General features: G+C 37.4%; 1 protein-coding gene across 2 annotated transcripts in view; it reads right to left on the reverse strand.

Moving 5' to 3' along the window:
• The window catches only part of MAPRE2 (microtubule associated protein RP/EB family member 2), a 2,455,004-nt gene that overhangs the window by 1,451,763 nt on the left and 985,563 nt on the right, over positions 1 to 17,678 (reverse strand). For both annotated transcript variants that reach the window (XM_044066619.1, XM_044066620.1), the window contains exon 4: positions 6,108 to 6,346. The gene's annotated coding sequence lies outside the window, so the exon portion shown is untranslated. The remainder of the gene's footprint in view (positions 1 to 6,107; positions 6,347 to 17,678) is intronic.

The following is a 17,678-nucleotide window of genomic DNA, read 5'->3' on the forward strand; positions in this document are numbered from 1 at the left end:
CACAGAAATGGTGTGCCGAGCTGGCAGTGCTTTTATACATGCACGTGCCTTGTGCAGGTAGACGTGCATTAAAGTGCATTACATTTCCTTCTTACTTAGTTATATAATTACAAACACAATTATATGACACTTTATTGTTAACATGTAGTTACAGCAGTGGTACAGAGGTAATAGAGTTTGCTGTAGCTTCTAATTACTTTCATACTGCAACAATATTATAACATACTAAAGTGCTCCATAATGTAACACCACTTTGATTAGTACCATTTATTAAAAATATATTGTTTTTTGGTATCACATTTAACATATGTGCTTTGTGAGAATGTGGGGGGGGGCACACAATGGGGGTGCTTGCCTCCCTGCTAAAGCATTTAAACAGATGTCTGCTGGAGAAAAAAAACATTCTGTTACCTTTCATGTGGTTTGTAAAATACTGAGGCTTCCAGGAAGAAGTCATTGGTTGTGGTGAAGTTTACACTTGATTTGATGTGAATGCTGTCAGTTGTTTTATGTCAAAGCTATATATGAATGCTATATGAGTTAGTGCTGCACATATTGTATCATGAAGTGAAATGGTGCTGTTTCTTTTGCTGGTACAGTTTGTCGAATTACGTTACAGACAAAGTTCATTATGTCAACCATTACATAATTCAATGTTTTTTGCCTTTTTATCGAGTTTGTGTAACCCTGGAGTTCGTATATTTAATTTCTTGAAAGTGTGTTTGTGCGTTTGCATGTGTGTGCGTGTGTGTGTGTGTGTGTGTGTGTGTGTGTGTGTGTGTGTGTGTGTGTGTGTGTGTGAACCACCATGTAAAAAGCTATTTTTTTTTGTTTCATAACTGCAAATGTAACTTATTGGTTTACACTTGGGATTACTTTTTTGAGATGACTTTAATGGCAATCAACTGAGTTTGTTCAATGTTTTGTATGTTGATCAAATTCACCGGCAATTATTCATTATAAACTTTATATATATATATATATATATATATATATATATATATATATAGTACACACACACATATATATATATATATATATATATATATATATATATATATACATACATACAGTATATATATATATATATATATATATATATATATATATATATTGCCCAGCATAGATCAATTTTATCTGCATCGGACTTCTGGATTGCCAACGCACTTTGGTTGACATATGTAGGTATGTGAGACTAACAGTCCCCAGTGTAGGAAGATATGCCCTTTCAACAGGGATTGTACAATTATGAAGTTAGTATATAGATTATATATATATATATATATATATATAATTAGCAGGGAGTGGTGGGTCGCAGGGGGCTTGTCACCCCCTGCTAATACACTTTGTTTCATTTTGCATGTTCAGAGAATTAGTTTCTGAGCATGCCTAGTAGTGTGTCTACAAGTTTTTACTGACATATGCCAATACTATGTACGTCGATGTTTGAGTGGATCAACTAGTTGTTGTTGTTTGTCTTTCAGCTTTTCCCGGTTAGGGGTCGCCACAGCGGAACTCCAGTCCACTAATGATTGGCAGTTGGTTTTTTTTATGGTGTCGAGTTGCCAGCCCGACGCCTAACCTTCAAGGAAGGCACGCCCATTCAACGCATGTCTTTCGAACGACCACTCGACTGCGGGGAGGACATGCAGACTCCACACAGAAGGCACTCCCAACCCAAGCCGAGAATCAAACTAGTATATACACACACATATATATATATATATATATATATATATATATATATATATATATATATATATATATCTGGGAGACTATCCAGATGGTAAACATTATTCGTAAATGCAAGAGAATCACTACTACTTGTTTTCACCTACTGAATGAAGCCAGAAAATCTTTCCAAATGTGTGCCAATACTGAAGGAACAGTGAAAAGACTAAGAACAGAGTAGTTCCCACAGATCCAAGGGATTTGGATGTGAAGTGTTATGATTTCATGATCTGCAGCACAGATGGACAGTAATAAAGAATCATGAGCTGCAGTCACTCTGCTGAGGGCAGAATGACATCACTACGAGGACAAGGAGAACACAGCACAAGGGTATTCATGGCAACTTTATACACAACAGTCACACTGCTCAACTGTCTGTCACCAGATATTTGTACCGATGTGAAGTGAGAACTGCAGATCAAGGTGAAAGAAAAATTAGAACACAGTGGCTACAATCCTGTGTGTTTGTACATTCAATCTAGGATAATTTGTTATGCAGTACTACAAGTTAAAGAAATGAAAAGGCTGCTGACACTAACCTTATCACACTTCTTTAATAAAACTAAATACATCTGTATCAAAGATGGATGCATGGAAAGTACATACAGCATCAGTGCTCAAGTACTTCAATGTATGATTCTGCTTGACTCAGAAGATACTACACTACTTTGATGCAGTTACTAACACACATGAGAAACAAACACTAAGAACATTTGTCTGAGCACAATCTTCATGGACTTGATAGCAGAAATTATATGTGAGGTTAATACTTTTCAACACACTTCAGAGATTAAGCTTGTCAGACCAGACAAGTAGCCAACTGCAGAACTTGCATGATGTACTGAACATAAGCAAAAGTGATAACAAATCCAGCTGCTGGGAGTTTATGATGTTTTTCTCTGCTTCATATCACGGGACATGTGTCACTCAGTTTAGTTTGTCAATTTCTGAAAATTATTACAAAGAAAAATATTGCAACAAATTATTCTGCTTGACAGGTTATGTAAAAGACTGCATCTATAGAGATTACAGTACTGTTTTTTTGTAGGTGGCAATAGTCTGCAGGTCAGGATTTTACGCATAATGCACACACACACAACACACACACACACACACACACACACACACACACACACACACACACACACACACACACACACACACACACACACACTCCTGTGCACGTGTACACAAACACAAAGGCACACATGCATACATACATTGTTAGAAGAGCTTTCCTCTTCTAATTCAGATTCACTCCACTAAAAATGAAGTTGCTGGACAGACTCTTCTTCCTACAGTAAGAAACGCTGAAGGGCTGAAAGGAGTGAATTTATGATTCCTTCTACTGTACTACCGTATTAACTTCAGTTACAATTTCAATACACAAAAGTAGTTCTACATCAGCTGTCTTTGCATCTGCTTGATGTACATAAAATCAGGACTGTGATGATACCAGAACAGACAGTGAAATAAGAAATTTCACATGTATGTTCCAGAATCTCATGCAGTCCCTACCCTCTCCACCTCCTACACAACAGCTATTTCATCCATGGTTTACATCTACATATTCAGTAATGATGAAGCACATACATAAAAAGTCTTCTACTTAAATGTGTTTTATTAAGTAATAAAATGAAAAACATGCACAATACTCTCAGTATATTAATTCAGTCTTTATTGGTTGATTTGGGCCCTTATCATTTCAGTCAGGTGCCTTATTTCTACAGATGTAACCACTTTGATGCTGTAGGCTTTATTCATCCTTGTTATTTATTAATTAAGCAATAACCCACGCCTGGGTGTGGGTAATGCTGGATTTACCCACGGTTGGTGTGGTTTGGTCATGAGGGCGAAGCCGGAGTGGCCAAACAAAGACAAACGTGGGTAAATCCAGCATTACCCACACACAGAAGTGGGTTATTGCTATTATACAATGACATTATTTAAGGAAAAAAAAACTTACTTTTCTTAAATAATGGCATTGTATAATGTCTCCATGCTGCCCTTCCGCAGCTGTCTGGTATTCTGCGCCAGTTCTGATGTACTGCGCATGCGTATGCTTACGCAGTACATCAGAGCTGTGAGTGGAAGCAACAGAGAAAGCAAGATCTCCATTGCTTTTTACAAAGTGTTTCGCTATGTTAAAGGAGTTTAACATAGCGAGACAGCTTTAAAAAAAAAGCAACGGAGATTCTCTGTTGCTTTTTTAAAGCTGTCTCGCTATGTTAAACTTCTTTAACATATTTAGACAGTTTCTAAAAGCAATGGAGATCTTGCGTTTTCTGTTGCTGTAAAAAAAAAAAAAAAAAAAAAAGACTTATCCGGGCGACCGGACCTTTTTCCATTAGTATAAGTCTTTGATTTACAAAGTGCATGCTGACCAATCAGTGTGCACATTTTGGAATATTAATGGGGGGGGGGTCATTGTATAATTTTACTTATTTAACATTTGTTTACCAGGAAAGTCCGACTTGGAACGAGTCAATTTTCAGCAAAGGCCCAAGGAGAAATGCTCAAGATGCATGTCTTTGTAACTTTGTTAATATTTGTTAAATATCAGCGAGTGCTCTGCATTTCATTTACACAAACTCACTACACATTCATTTTGCCCATTTGAAGGTGGGACACTCAGCACCCTTGAGTCTGACACAGTACGGTATCACTATCTGAAAATGAATATACCCAGCATATAGCTAAGAACACTCAATTATTACCTTACATGTGAGACACATTTTCTATGCTACTGAATCTCACGCCAGTTTAGCATCTTGTGAAGCTGCTCTTCTGTACAGTCTCACAAGGGATGCTGTACATTTGTCTCAGGGTTACTATGTCCGGTCTCACAAGATATGCTGTACATTTGTGTCAGGGTTACTATGTCCAGTCTCACAAGGGATGCTGTACATTTGTCTCAGGGTTACTATGTCCGGTCTCACAAGAGATACTGTATATTTGTGTGGGGGTTACTATGTCCAATGTCACAAGAGATGCTGTACATTTGTGTCAGGGTTACTATGTTCAGTGTCACAAGGGATGCTGTACATTTGTGTCAGGGTTACTATGTCCAATCTCACAAGGGATGCTGTACATTTGTGTCAGGGTTACTATGTCCAGTCTCACAAGGGATACTGTACACATTTGTGTCAGGGTTACTATGTCCAGTCTCACAAGGGATGCTGTGCATTTGTGTCAGGGTTACTATGTCCAATCTCACAAGGGATGCTGTACATTTGTGTCAGGGTTACTATGTCCAGTCTCACAAGGGATACTGTACACATTTGTGTCAGGGTTACTATGTCCAGTCTCACAAGGGATGCTGTACATTTGTCTCAGTGTTACTATTTCTAGTCTCACAAAGGATGCTGTACATTTGTGTCAGGGTTACTATGTCCAGTCTCACAAGGGACGCTGTACATTTGTCTCAGTGTTACTATGTCCAGTCTCACAAGGGATGCTGTACATTTGTGTCAGGGTTACTATGTCCAGTCTCACAAGGGACGCTGTACATTTGTCTCAGTGTTACTATGTCCAGTCTCACAAGGGATGCTGTACATTTGTGTCAGGGTTACTATGTCCAACCTCACAAGGGATGCTGTACATTTGTGTCAGGGTTACTATGTCCATTCTCAAAAGGGATGCTGTAAATTTGTCTCAGTGTTACTATGCCCAGTCTCACAAGAGATGCTGTACATTTGTGTCTGGGTCACTACGTCCAGTCTCACAGGGAATGCTGTACATTTGTGTCATTGTTACTATGTCCAGTCTCACAAGGAATGCTGTACATTTCTGTCAGTGTTACTATGCTCAGTTTCACAAGGGATGCATTACATTTGTATCAGTGTTACTATAATTCCTACAGCCATCCTCAGAGCTGAAAAGTAAACGTACTTTAACCATGTCATTACTGGTTTCTTCATTTCAATATTATTAGTAAAGCATTTTTATAATTATCAAGTGAACACAAGGGATGGCTAGCTCGGTGTGACTACTACCAGCTATGAGGAATAAAAACAGTAATACTAACTACAGTCTGGAAATCAAACACATGCGGTAACTGTACTTCAGCAAGAAAGCCTACTGCCGTCAGCAGCAGGGGCAATTAAATGCAGACAAGCTGAAAAATTAAATGTACAGCTTAAGGGGATTAAGAAACACATTCCTTCAGTAAGTGGACTCCATCTACACATACTCAACATCTTTATGTGTTTTACCTGTATGTCTGCTCAGAAATAAATGTCCTTACTACACTTTCAGTAGTAGTTCCACATAAAGAGTCAGCGTAGATGAATATTGCTGCATAACTGTAGTGCACATCATACGGAGAGAATATATATATATTTTTTTTCACAACAGGAAACAAAAATGAAACTTACTATTTATGGTATAAGAAGGGTTGATATGGTTGAGTGGAGCTGCGTCTGGAAGACAGTAACACCAGTGTATCGGTCACAGCACAACAGTGTGCAGAAAAACCTGCGTACGTCTGGGTTTAAGGAATGATCAGAAGTGAATCCCAGGTCAGTTTTGGCTCCAAAGTATTTTTAACTTTTGCAGACCAGTCAGATTTCTGCCTCATAGACAATGGCTTTTGCTATGCAGAGCTGTTGTGTTCCTGTAGATGAGTAAGCAAAAATGAGTTACAAAAACATGACAGCATGCACTGTCCCCTCATAACCAGATATGAATCGCAGGCTTCAGGACTGTTGCTTAACATTCAGCTTTGCACAATGTTACTATATATCACCTAGCATGTTAAAGTGTAATGGGCAGACTTCTTTCCAGTTTCAGCAAAGACTACAAGAAAATATGAACAATTTAATTTCCTTATTCATTCTGACATTTTGCCATAGAATGACTGCAGTATGACTAGCCCTAGACAGTGACAAGGACAGTGAAACAGCTTTTCATGATTGGGCACTGCACCATGGGAGATGGCTGTTACCATGGTATCAGCTGCTGCATGAAATTATATTTTTATCAGTACTATAGGTAGGTTGAAAACAGTTTGTAGTCAATGATATCTTGGCAATTAGTGATGCACAATGAAATTCAACATTCATAGTACCTGCAAATAATATCAACACTGATTCTAGTGGTCCATATGAGCCAACCCTGAGTGGTTCGCTTCTTTAAACCGATGAGAAATTGTGAAAGGAAATGTTCCACGTTACCTCCCTAAAGCTAATAAGAAATGTTCTTTCTTTCACTGGTTGTAAAATGTTTCCAGACCTTCCATTCCTCACAAAGCTATGCAACTTATAACCATAGTCTCATCCTAACTAGGGACAACAAAATACAGCTGTTGTCTTCAGAGTAAAAAACTACTGGATGTTGAGAGGTTATACTTTATCTGCTCATCTGTGCAAAAACATTAGTAAAAGTTGATGGAATTTAAAGGTACCTGTCTTTGCAAGGTTTGAAGGTGTTTCTTTCATTGTACTAGTGTAAATCACTGTAAAGTACTTCAGACAGATTATAGGCACAAATAATTCCAGATTTAAATAATAACATGTTTTGTTTTCCACGAAAGAATAACCCCTGTGGAAAAGATAATACAGTTTAGCCTAAAACAGTTAACTTCTTCACTGTGTCTTGGCTGTGTCCCTGTTAATCATTAAATGTAAAGGCATTTCAGGTAAGGACGAGTCTTCACTCTGCAAAGGTACGCTTGGGAATCAGCAAGAAGAACAAGTGCCCATTCAAGAAGAAAGACACACATTATAGTTTTCAGTGAAAGCAGACGTTACAGAAGAAGAAATATAACAATGAGCTGAACTGTAAATGCATTCAGCCCTCTCTAACTTTAACTAACTTTGTTCTAAAAACAGTTGATTGCAACATTAATTAGAGCAGCTGCCTTACAGCATCTTTTGAAAAAAGGCAAGTTCACTTAGCCAGTGGAAATCCATCCATCTACCACCCCTTTCCCCATTTTTGCACATTGGGCTGTGGTGTCATTTCAAAAGAAACAATCATCTAGAGTCAAGGCTCACAACACCGGGTGGTTTGCCCTGCTGTGTTAGTTCTTCCATACCACACACTCACAACAATGGCCAATTTAGAGTGTCCAATCCATCTACTGCATGTCTTTGGAATGTGGGAGGAAACCCATGGAAACAGGGGAGGATATGCAGAATCCACACAGAAGGCATCCCAGCCAAGATTCGAACCACAGAAGCCACTATATATATATATATATATATATATATATATATATATATATACACACACACACACACATACATACATACATACATATATATATATATATATATATATATATATATATATATACACACACACACACACACACACATATATATATATATATATATATATATATATATATATGGTTCCACTATGTAATCTCGAAATGTATATATATATATATATATATATATATATATATATATATATATATATATGGTTCCACTATGTAATCTCGAAATATTGAAATCCAGAATTTCAGTATTTCGAAATCGCATAGCCGAAAACTCAAAGTTCCGAAACCGTCAGAAGCATGAAATTCAAAATCCTGAAGCACGGAGATGTTGAATTCCCACTTCCGCTGGTGCAGTGTGTGGATGGATGGGTGGAAGTTTAGGTAACTTTGCATGTGTTACTGTGTTGGTTAGGGGCTTTAGTGTGTGTAAGTGTGTCTTATGACTGTGGTGTGTGTGTGCGTGTGTGTGTGTGTGTGTGTGTGTGTGTGAGTTTCCTTTGTGTGTCTGTTTGTGCGATCTCAGAGTTAGAATATATAAGTAGGGGGGTGTGGGGGTGCAGCCCCCCACATAAGGGGTGCATGGGGTCTTGCCCCCCTGCTTATCTGTAGTGTAGTATTGTTTATTTGACTGTGGGGGGAAGTTGTGTGCATGTTTATGTGTGTGCTGTATGTGTAGCGTAGATTCGGGATTTTGAATTTCACGGGTATGCGGTTTTGGAAATGTGTGTTGTAGTTGGATTTTTGGCTATGTGATTTTGAAATACTGAAATTCGAGATTTCAGTATTTCGAGATTACATAGTGCACCCATGTGTGTGTGTGTGTGTGTGTGTATATATATATAGATATATATATATATATATATATATATATATATATATATATATATATATATATATAGATATATATATATATATATATATATATATATAGGCTCATAGAAAGTTACTAGGCTAATGGTCCAAGGGCCCTTACAAGCCTAGTCAAGTTCTACCCTATTGCCCCTGTCCAACAGGGAAAAAAGTGGAACCCCAGTGGTGACGGTGAATTTACGTTTTTTCATCCAATCATCCAGACTGCATTTGAAGGCGGCCAAAGAGGTACTCTGTTTGACAAGAAGTGGGAGTCTGTTCCAAAGGTGTGGTAACCTCTGGGAGACAAATCTGTCCCTCCAGCAGGTTGTATTAATGTCACATACCAGGTTAAAGTCTTTAGAGCGAGTAACCCGTGTACCATTTGACTTGCGGATATACAGCATTTCCAATAAAGCACAGTCAGAGATTACCTTATATGCACAGCATTTCCAATAAAGCACAGTCAGAGATTACCTTATATGCAAGGTAGACATCGCCTCTGAGTAGTCTGTATGAAAAAGAATAAAGTGACAGTGATTTCAGACAATCCACACAGGACAGATGCTGAAAACATTCAATTTTCCATGCCAGGAACCTTTGTGGTATCCCCAATTGCTGCAGGTACTTGGAATGGTAAATACCAAAAGGGGCATTGTATTCAGTTATTGGCCTGATGAGGGAAGAGTACAGGGAGGTTATAAATTCTTTTTTTCTGGAGGCAATGCCCTTACTTTTGAGATGAGCAATACAGAATCCCTTTCTTACCACTGTGGAGACATGATGATCAAATTTGAGGCTGCTGTCAACCCGTGAGCCCAGGTCTCTCACAATTGCATATTTAGGCTGTTGCTATTAATGTGGTAGTTAGCAGGAACATCGCCCTTACTGAAAACGATGATGATTCATTTTTTGCATTGAGTTTAAGGACATGACTTTGGCACAAATCATTGGTTTGTGTATATATATATATATATATATATATATATATATATATATATATACACACACACACACACACACATACATATATATATATATATATATATATTTATAAAACAAAATATAAGTATATATCTATATATATCTATATAAAAAAAAATATATATATATACACACACACACACACACACACATATATATATATTTATAGCTATATATATTTATAGCTATATATATATATATATATATATATATATATACACACACACACACACACACACACACACACACACAAAACACAAAGATATTATTGACGGACAGTTCTTATGACAGTCACTCAATCCCTGGTATCTGCAAAACTAAGACTTTTAATGCCAAATAGTAGTTGAACCAAGAAAATACCTGCAGAATAGCGCAATAAAAAATAAGCGGACAAAGGTAGAAACTGAGTCCTGAAGAATGTGGCTACTCCTTAAGTCCTCTAGTAGATGCACACCTCTCAACCTCTTAGCATAAGAAATCTGGACGAAACCTAAAATAATGCAGGGATAAAGGCCCAAAAATAGGGGACAGATATTAAATATTGTTCTTAAAAAATTTGAAAATTAATATAGTAACAGGATTTGTATTAACATGTATTTTTCTGAAGGATAAGAAGTATGAAACTGAAATGTCTTGTCATTATTTAGTGACTTCAATCCTCAGTGATTTGCCAGAAAACCACATATTGTATGAGGAACAGACTGAGAATATGAGGCAAAAGTCTGGACATTCTGTGAAAATCTGGACAGATGAGAAGTATGATTGGCTGTCACTAATCAATATCATGCACAAGCCTATATTTTTGTCTAGAGTGAGGTAAGATGAACAATGGCAATGCATTTCAGTGTAATATATGCTCTTCTAACATGAGTCCAGACCTCTCAACCAATCAGGTACAAATTTGAACAGAATCAGGGGAAAAGTCAAGAAAAACTCAGGGACAATCAGGGACACTTTTAAAATATTAGTGCCATTAAGTTGAAAGATTGAGAGAATCAGAGCATATGAATTAATACACCTTTTCTGAAGTAAAAGAAGTGTATAACTCTTAATTATTGTCATTATTTATTAAGTGTAATTCACCAGCTTTCTGCCCAAAGTCACTAGTTTTAGGAGGGATTCAGAGGGACAGAGCTAAAATTTGGGTCAAAATCAGGGACGTCCCTGAAAATTAGGAACGGTTGAGAGGTATCCATGAGTCCCATTATCTTTTTTGTTATTTTTATTAACATTTTACCATGAAACAAATGTTATACATCAAAAGTCATGTTATTCCCAGAAAAGATGATGCTTGAGTCATCCAAGCATGTTAGGTCTGTACTGAAGTGTGGAAAGCAAAGGCAGGGCTTCTGTATTGAATGCATACTTCCTGGATTCTAACCAACATGAAAACACCACTGCACAGAAGCAAAGACACTTAAGAAAAAAAAAAAGAAATCAAGACTGGAATCATGAGACGAATGGCTGATGTTAACTCCATACTTCATCATTACCTCATAAAATAAAGCTACATGGGACAACTGGCCAACATCGTAATCTTAATAAGATGAACCACAGGACACGCAAGAAATAAGGTGCATTTTGTCTCTGCTGCTTTTTCTATAATTTACAGACCCACGCATATATATTCCATCAGGTATAAACGTTAATTATTAGTTAGGCTGACACTTGTCTTCCTGTCAGACAGTCTGACAAACAGGTGCTAATACCAAACTGGTTACTTCTTCTTTAACATGACATGCCATTACTGGTCATGATATCAGATTGTTTAATCATATGTAGGACAGTAAATTAAGTCAAATAAAGGAAACCTGGAAAGCATTTTACCATTTAAGTTGTACCAATAATTAATATCGTTCACTGCTCTTCTTTCACTATGGAATCGTTTACAAATCGTTTTTTTTTTTGTTATCATTACTTTACATCTTGGCTGAAGCTGAAAATTTTTCCACTGTAATCAGTGCTTTACCTCAGTTAACAAATTTAAATAAATTAATAAAAGAATAAATAAATTAGAAGCAGAACTCAAGGTACAAAACCACCTTGTGCTACAAGAAACCTAATGCTCTCCTCTGCTATTTGTCATAACAAGTGTGTCCTAAGTACTGTTCAGTTAGTACTGCTATCTGCTTGGCCTTGCACACATCACTCACTGAGCACAAAACACATAACACAAAGTAAATAAAGTAAGCATCCTATCTGACTTACCTGTACTGTGCGGGCATTCTTGGATCTCGTTGCATGATCCCCAGTGCAGCCTGGTTACTTTATTTCATCACTGTCTGCCAGTGCTCAGCCTGTTTCTTGACACAAAAGATGCCTATTTAACTCGAATGAGGCAGACAAATCTTTGAAAGAGTCTGACCTGCATGTTCATATATATATATATATATATATATATATATATATATACATACATACACACAAGATGGCAGATTGGAATTGTGGGAATGATCCATTCTGAAAACTACACAGCAGCTCGTCTCAGGCTGGAATGCTGTTAAATACAATTTGACAACCAGTACCTCAAAAGTAGGGCTGTTGACCTAATTAGCAAGAAAGGGTGGGGAAATGTGGTAAATGTTCTCTACACTTGTTCCATGTTGCAAAAAAAAAAAAAGAAGTAAACCCCACCCTCAGCTGTAGCAGCAGCAGTTCAGTCAGGTAAGCTCTTGTACAACTGAATTCTAAACCATTCAAGTCATACAAGTGGCCCATGCTGTTTAGCTCTGTGGAAGCTTTCACTTACATGGTCATAATTACTAAGCAAGGAAAGACAGAGACAGCGGAAGTCACATACTAGTTCTCCATACTGCAAATTTACACATGGATAAAGCAGCTATTATGTTATGAATCAGATAAGGCAAGACCATGAGAACATGATTACAAAGGCTCTCCCCAGAAAATAAATTCATTAATTTCCTCCTAGTATCTTGTAAATACATCAGAATGCTTTGGTAATCCTATGACCTGTAATCATTAGAGTAAAAAGCCTTATTTTCAAGGGTTGTGCAGATATCACTCTGTTCTCATAAAAAGAATACACAGATGGATTAGAAAATGTGTTTGCATAGTATTTGTGATCTGTTTAGCTCAGACAGCAGACCTAGACAGTTAACAATGATCCTGTCCTGCCTTATCAGATACTTCAATGCCTTTTTACACTACAAGTCCAGCATGTCGATGAAATGTTCCAAGGAAAGACACAGCAAAAAATGTATTCACAGGGGCACTTAAGTTAGCATTCAGTACCACTGGCCACTTACAGCCATTTTTATTTTCAGTAAACAGATGTTAGTAACTGACAGCAATTACACACAGCACCATTGTGAATACATGGAGATGTAAATAAAACGACTGTGTGGAGATGTATTGGATTTCTTATTTTCCATTCAGCTTTGATTTTTCAACTTATTTGCAAGTCGGCATTTGCATTATGCTTAATTCTCTCTAAATTCTCTTACAGTAGTCCATCAATAAATGTCATGTCCATTTTAAATAGTCCATAAACCTTCAAGCAGTGAGAAAAGCCAAAGGAGTGAAGCACATTATTAACATTTTATTACTCCAGTTGTACAATTTCCAAATGTTATAAAACTAAAGTGTTTTTCTAAAAGATGAAAGAATGTCTAAGTAAGGAAGTGATAAGGAAATGAGTCATGAATACATATGTACATATTTGTATATTAAAAGAGGCTTTGATGCCTACATTTGTTTACTTAACATAACATCTTTGAGGTCACTGAAATTCAAGCTAATGGGACCCTCCCCTTAGCAACTTAATTCAGTGGAATGGTGCTTCAACCAAATATGCATTACTATTTAACTGGCTGTCATATAAGGCAAAGACAGAACAAGTGTGTGTGTGTGTGTGTGTGTGTGTCTGACACACACACATGCGTGCATGCACACACACACACACACACACACACACACACACACACACACACACACACACACACACACACACACACACACACACACACACACACATCTAAAACTTCTATTTACTGATCATTTTAAAACTTAAGTAGCAGCCAGGGGTAAAATTATCAACCTTTGTTGAAACCTGTCAAAACTATCATACTGGTAAGGAAGATATCAGCTAGGATTTAATCCAAAATGTTGTAGTGCTGAGTAAAATACAGACTTGGACTAGTGGACCTAAAGAAGGATGAAGAAAAAAAACACGTGAGTGATATACCTAACTTAATTATGCAACAGAGTGTAAACAAGCTTTGGTGAATAGGCTGCTGGACTGTATGGTGATATAGTATGTGACACTGCCAGCCCAGCTATCTGGAATTTTGTAAATAATTCTATGTCATTTGTGAATATATATATGATTTATACAGAACTGCATGTTATGTACTGAGTTTCAAGAATGTACCCACAGCATACCCTGCTGGAACATAGTAGATTAACTTACAAAACTTCAAGAAAATGAATTGAAATTAAGTGCTTTACGGTATGCAGTTAGTTTCAATGCAGCAAGAAGGCAGGATGTCTAGAGCTAGAAGTTTTTTCTATTGTCCTGGAGAAAAGTAATTGCTAGGTTTACAATGTGAAAGTGTTTAATTGTTTTACAACTTCCAGTTCTGGGAAAACATCTGAGAGATATGTAATTTTAACACAGATATGTCAGTTTCTGTTAGCCTGGGAACTGAATGCAGGTGACAAAGAGTGATGTCATCCAGGCTGACCCAGTAGTAATAGTTAATAATGATTTAAGAACTTTTTCAGAGAAAGAATGTACATTTTGTACTTTGTCTTTGACCTGGAAACATCCATCATCAGCACTTCTGCCTGTGTATTGCTCTATAAGTAAGTTATTTAGGGCATAGTATCTCTTAGATATAGATAGGAATATAGTAAAGATTAGTTTAGATGTTTTCTGTATTTATCTGAGACTCTCCTGCAATGTTGTTTTAAAATATTTCATGTGATTCTGAACTCTGCAGTTACTGTGTTGATTATTATCTTGTTCTTTTATTATTGAATAGATTTAAACCTGTATTTGTGGCTGATATTTGTGAGACATATTTAAGCTCTTAAAGTACTTGCATATGTATTTGGGGACACTGTACAAGCCACTTCTAAATAGCCTTGCTATTGGTCACACTTACCATTTGGATAATAGTAACATTACACAGTAGTTTTGGTCAACCTTTGGGAAGGACCATAAAGTAGCTGATAAGGGGTTATAGTGGCAGCGATAACTACCTTATGGTCTGGGCAGAAGGAGGCATAACTAGTAAACCTATGCCAGCCTATCCTAGGTGTGTGTTTGTGCATAAATCAAATCTCAAACTGTGTGCATGTGTCAGCTACTTGGGCAGGGACACAAAGCACTGGTTGGACAGAGAGAGTGTTGGGAGAACTTGGCTTGGAACTCTGGCTAAAGACTCAACTCTATAAATGTGTCAGTGGGGAGTCTTATGGGGGATCTGGAGAAAGAGGGCGAAACCAGCCCCAGACTGACTGTGGTCTCTGTTTGCCCTTAATGGAAATTGTACTTTACTGTGTATGTATTTGTCATCCTCCCATTGTGTACGTCCCTCACTGTTGCCAGTGGTAAGGACTGAGGCTCCTTGATTACTTGGGCAGTGCAGAGGGTGTCACATAGTGTACCAAATTGAAGCAGATGTCATTCTTCCAGTGTCCAGTGACTGGTTATGCCACATCAGGAATACCTCTCAGCCACAGGGTATCAAAGTAATTGGAAAGGCCACAAAGATGGCTGAGAAGTGTGAGAATGAAATATAAAGAAAGACTGAAGAGGACCATGCATGGTAAGCATGACGGAAAGAGGGGAGTGGAGAAATATGATGTGCACCCACCAAAGTGTCAATGCCTCAAGATGAATGGAGCTTGCTCCAATGTTTTAAGTGGAAAAGTAGCATTTGTACAAAATGAAGTTGTATAAATGTAAGGTGCTAGTCACAGTCAAGCAAGTTATGCTGATGTCTAGACAGGTCCTGACAAAGTAGAGTGCACTATTCCATTGCAAGCCTGTTTCAGTTATGCACCAAGGATTGTTTTTAGACTAGTTAATACATGGTCTGAGGGCAGTAGGAGTGGGAAAAGAAAAGAGTTATAAGTTGCTAGTTTAGCAGAGTCAGGCAAAAATGGAACAGCATCCAAGGTTTTGATTTGTGAGTGACCACGTTAGTTGTGTGTGAATCAAACTTAAGTTTGTTCCCAATGATACAACCAAGTAACTTAGCTCTACCAACTTACTTGACTAGAGAGCCACCTGCCAATTGAACGAATAATAAGCATGACTCTTAGCAGCAATAAAATATTATTGTTAATGACAAAATTGTCCCTCCCTTCTTTATGGTGCCCTGTCTTAACTAACTTACAAACTTCTACCCTAAGCAAGATGAAACAGTGCTACAACAAAGTTTGCTACAAACTTTAACTGTCTCACACACCACTGTAAACCACTGCTAGAATTAAACTGGCGTGAACTCCCCAACCAACTTGCCTTTATTCAGCTATCCACCTTGCACAACCTTATTTTCAAGCCTTCTGCCTGCCCTGCACTAGCCAATCTAGTCACACCTTACACACCAAATCGATCCCTACAATCAGAAGACAAAAATCTCTTAGCTATCTCAAAACCCACAAGAAAACCAGGTCACTGTCTGTATTCATACTCTGTCTCTATACTTTGGAATTCACTACCTCTAGCTACCAGGTCTATGCCTGGCCTAACCCATTTCAAAGCCCCTTTACAAAATCATCTCAAAAACATATGGCTCTGCTCCTGCATAAAGCCTGCCTAATGCTGAGGTCTTCCTCTTCTGTCACATTTCAACCCATCACAGACTACAAGATCCTAAGGCTCTTCTAACTCCTTCTCTGCTTCTATACCAGATCCTTAAGCTACTGCTCAGGCTTTAATGCTTCTATTCTTCTTAACTTTCTCTCACTACCTGTCTGTATCACTAACTTTCTGGCTGCTATTTTCCTAAATGAAACTAACATTCTATTTTTCATCTATTGTAACAGTCAATGTCACACACTGTGCTACCTGCATACTATTTTTTTGGACACTATCTACATCATGAATGGTTAGAGTCACTATTATCTGTAATGTTTTAACTGTACAGAATTTTCTAGACATGTAGTAATATATTGCAACATCTTGTAACATAGTTTGTTCTTTTAACTTATGTTTGTATAGTATTTCTAATATAATTTGTATTGTATTGGATTATACTGTATTTGTATTGTACAGTATGTGGAGCTTTTCTCCCCAGGCCTCTGCTGAAAACAGGTTCTGTTGACCCAGTCAGATCACCCCAGTAAACAAATGGCAAATAAATAAATAAGTAAACTGTTCAGGAGACATTTAATAGTGAAGACTTCATCTTATAAACATTGCTATGCAGTCCTTCACTGTAAGCTACTCCTGCAGGCTACATAAACAAATTTACAGTTTGGTTTTGATTGCTGTAAAAGCTTACTACAGAAAAATGGCTGCATTGTCTTTTTACAGGACAAGCTTGGCATTGCCATGGTGATTTACCATTTCATTCATGAAGTCAGTGAACAACAATGTACATAGAGAGGGGCCCTGTGATACACTGTCAGCAAGTGGCAAAAAGGAGGAGATAAGTTGATTCTGCTTAATGGCTTGTATTCTGTAAGATCATATTGAGAACCATCTAAGTTCACTGGATGTTAAATCTACACCATTGTATGATCTGTAGAAAAACTAAGTGTCTAACAGCAGTTTCAACTGCTTAAGATATGTTGAGATATATTGTGCCTACTAAGTTGCTATTATCTGGGTATAAATTAATAAATCTGGGCAAATGTAGGAGTATATTATAAATACCATTGTTCACAGTGGTGTTTGCTATTGGACTTTTTTTTA

Source organism: Protopterus annectens, chromosome 3.part1 (genome assembly GCF_019279795.1).
Source record: "Protopterus annectens isolate FY-2018-M chromosome 3.part1, PAN1.0, whole genome shotgun sequence".
Classification (NCBI taxonomy): domain Eukaryota; kingdom Metazoa; phylum Chordata; order Ceratodontiformes; family Protopteridae; genus Protopterus; species Protopterus annectens.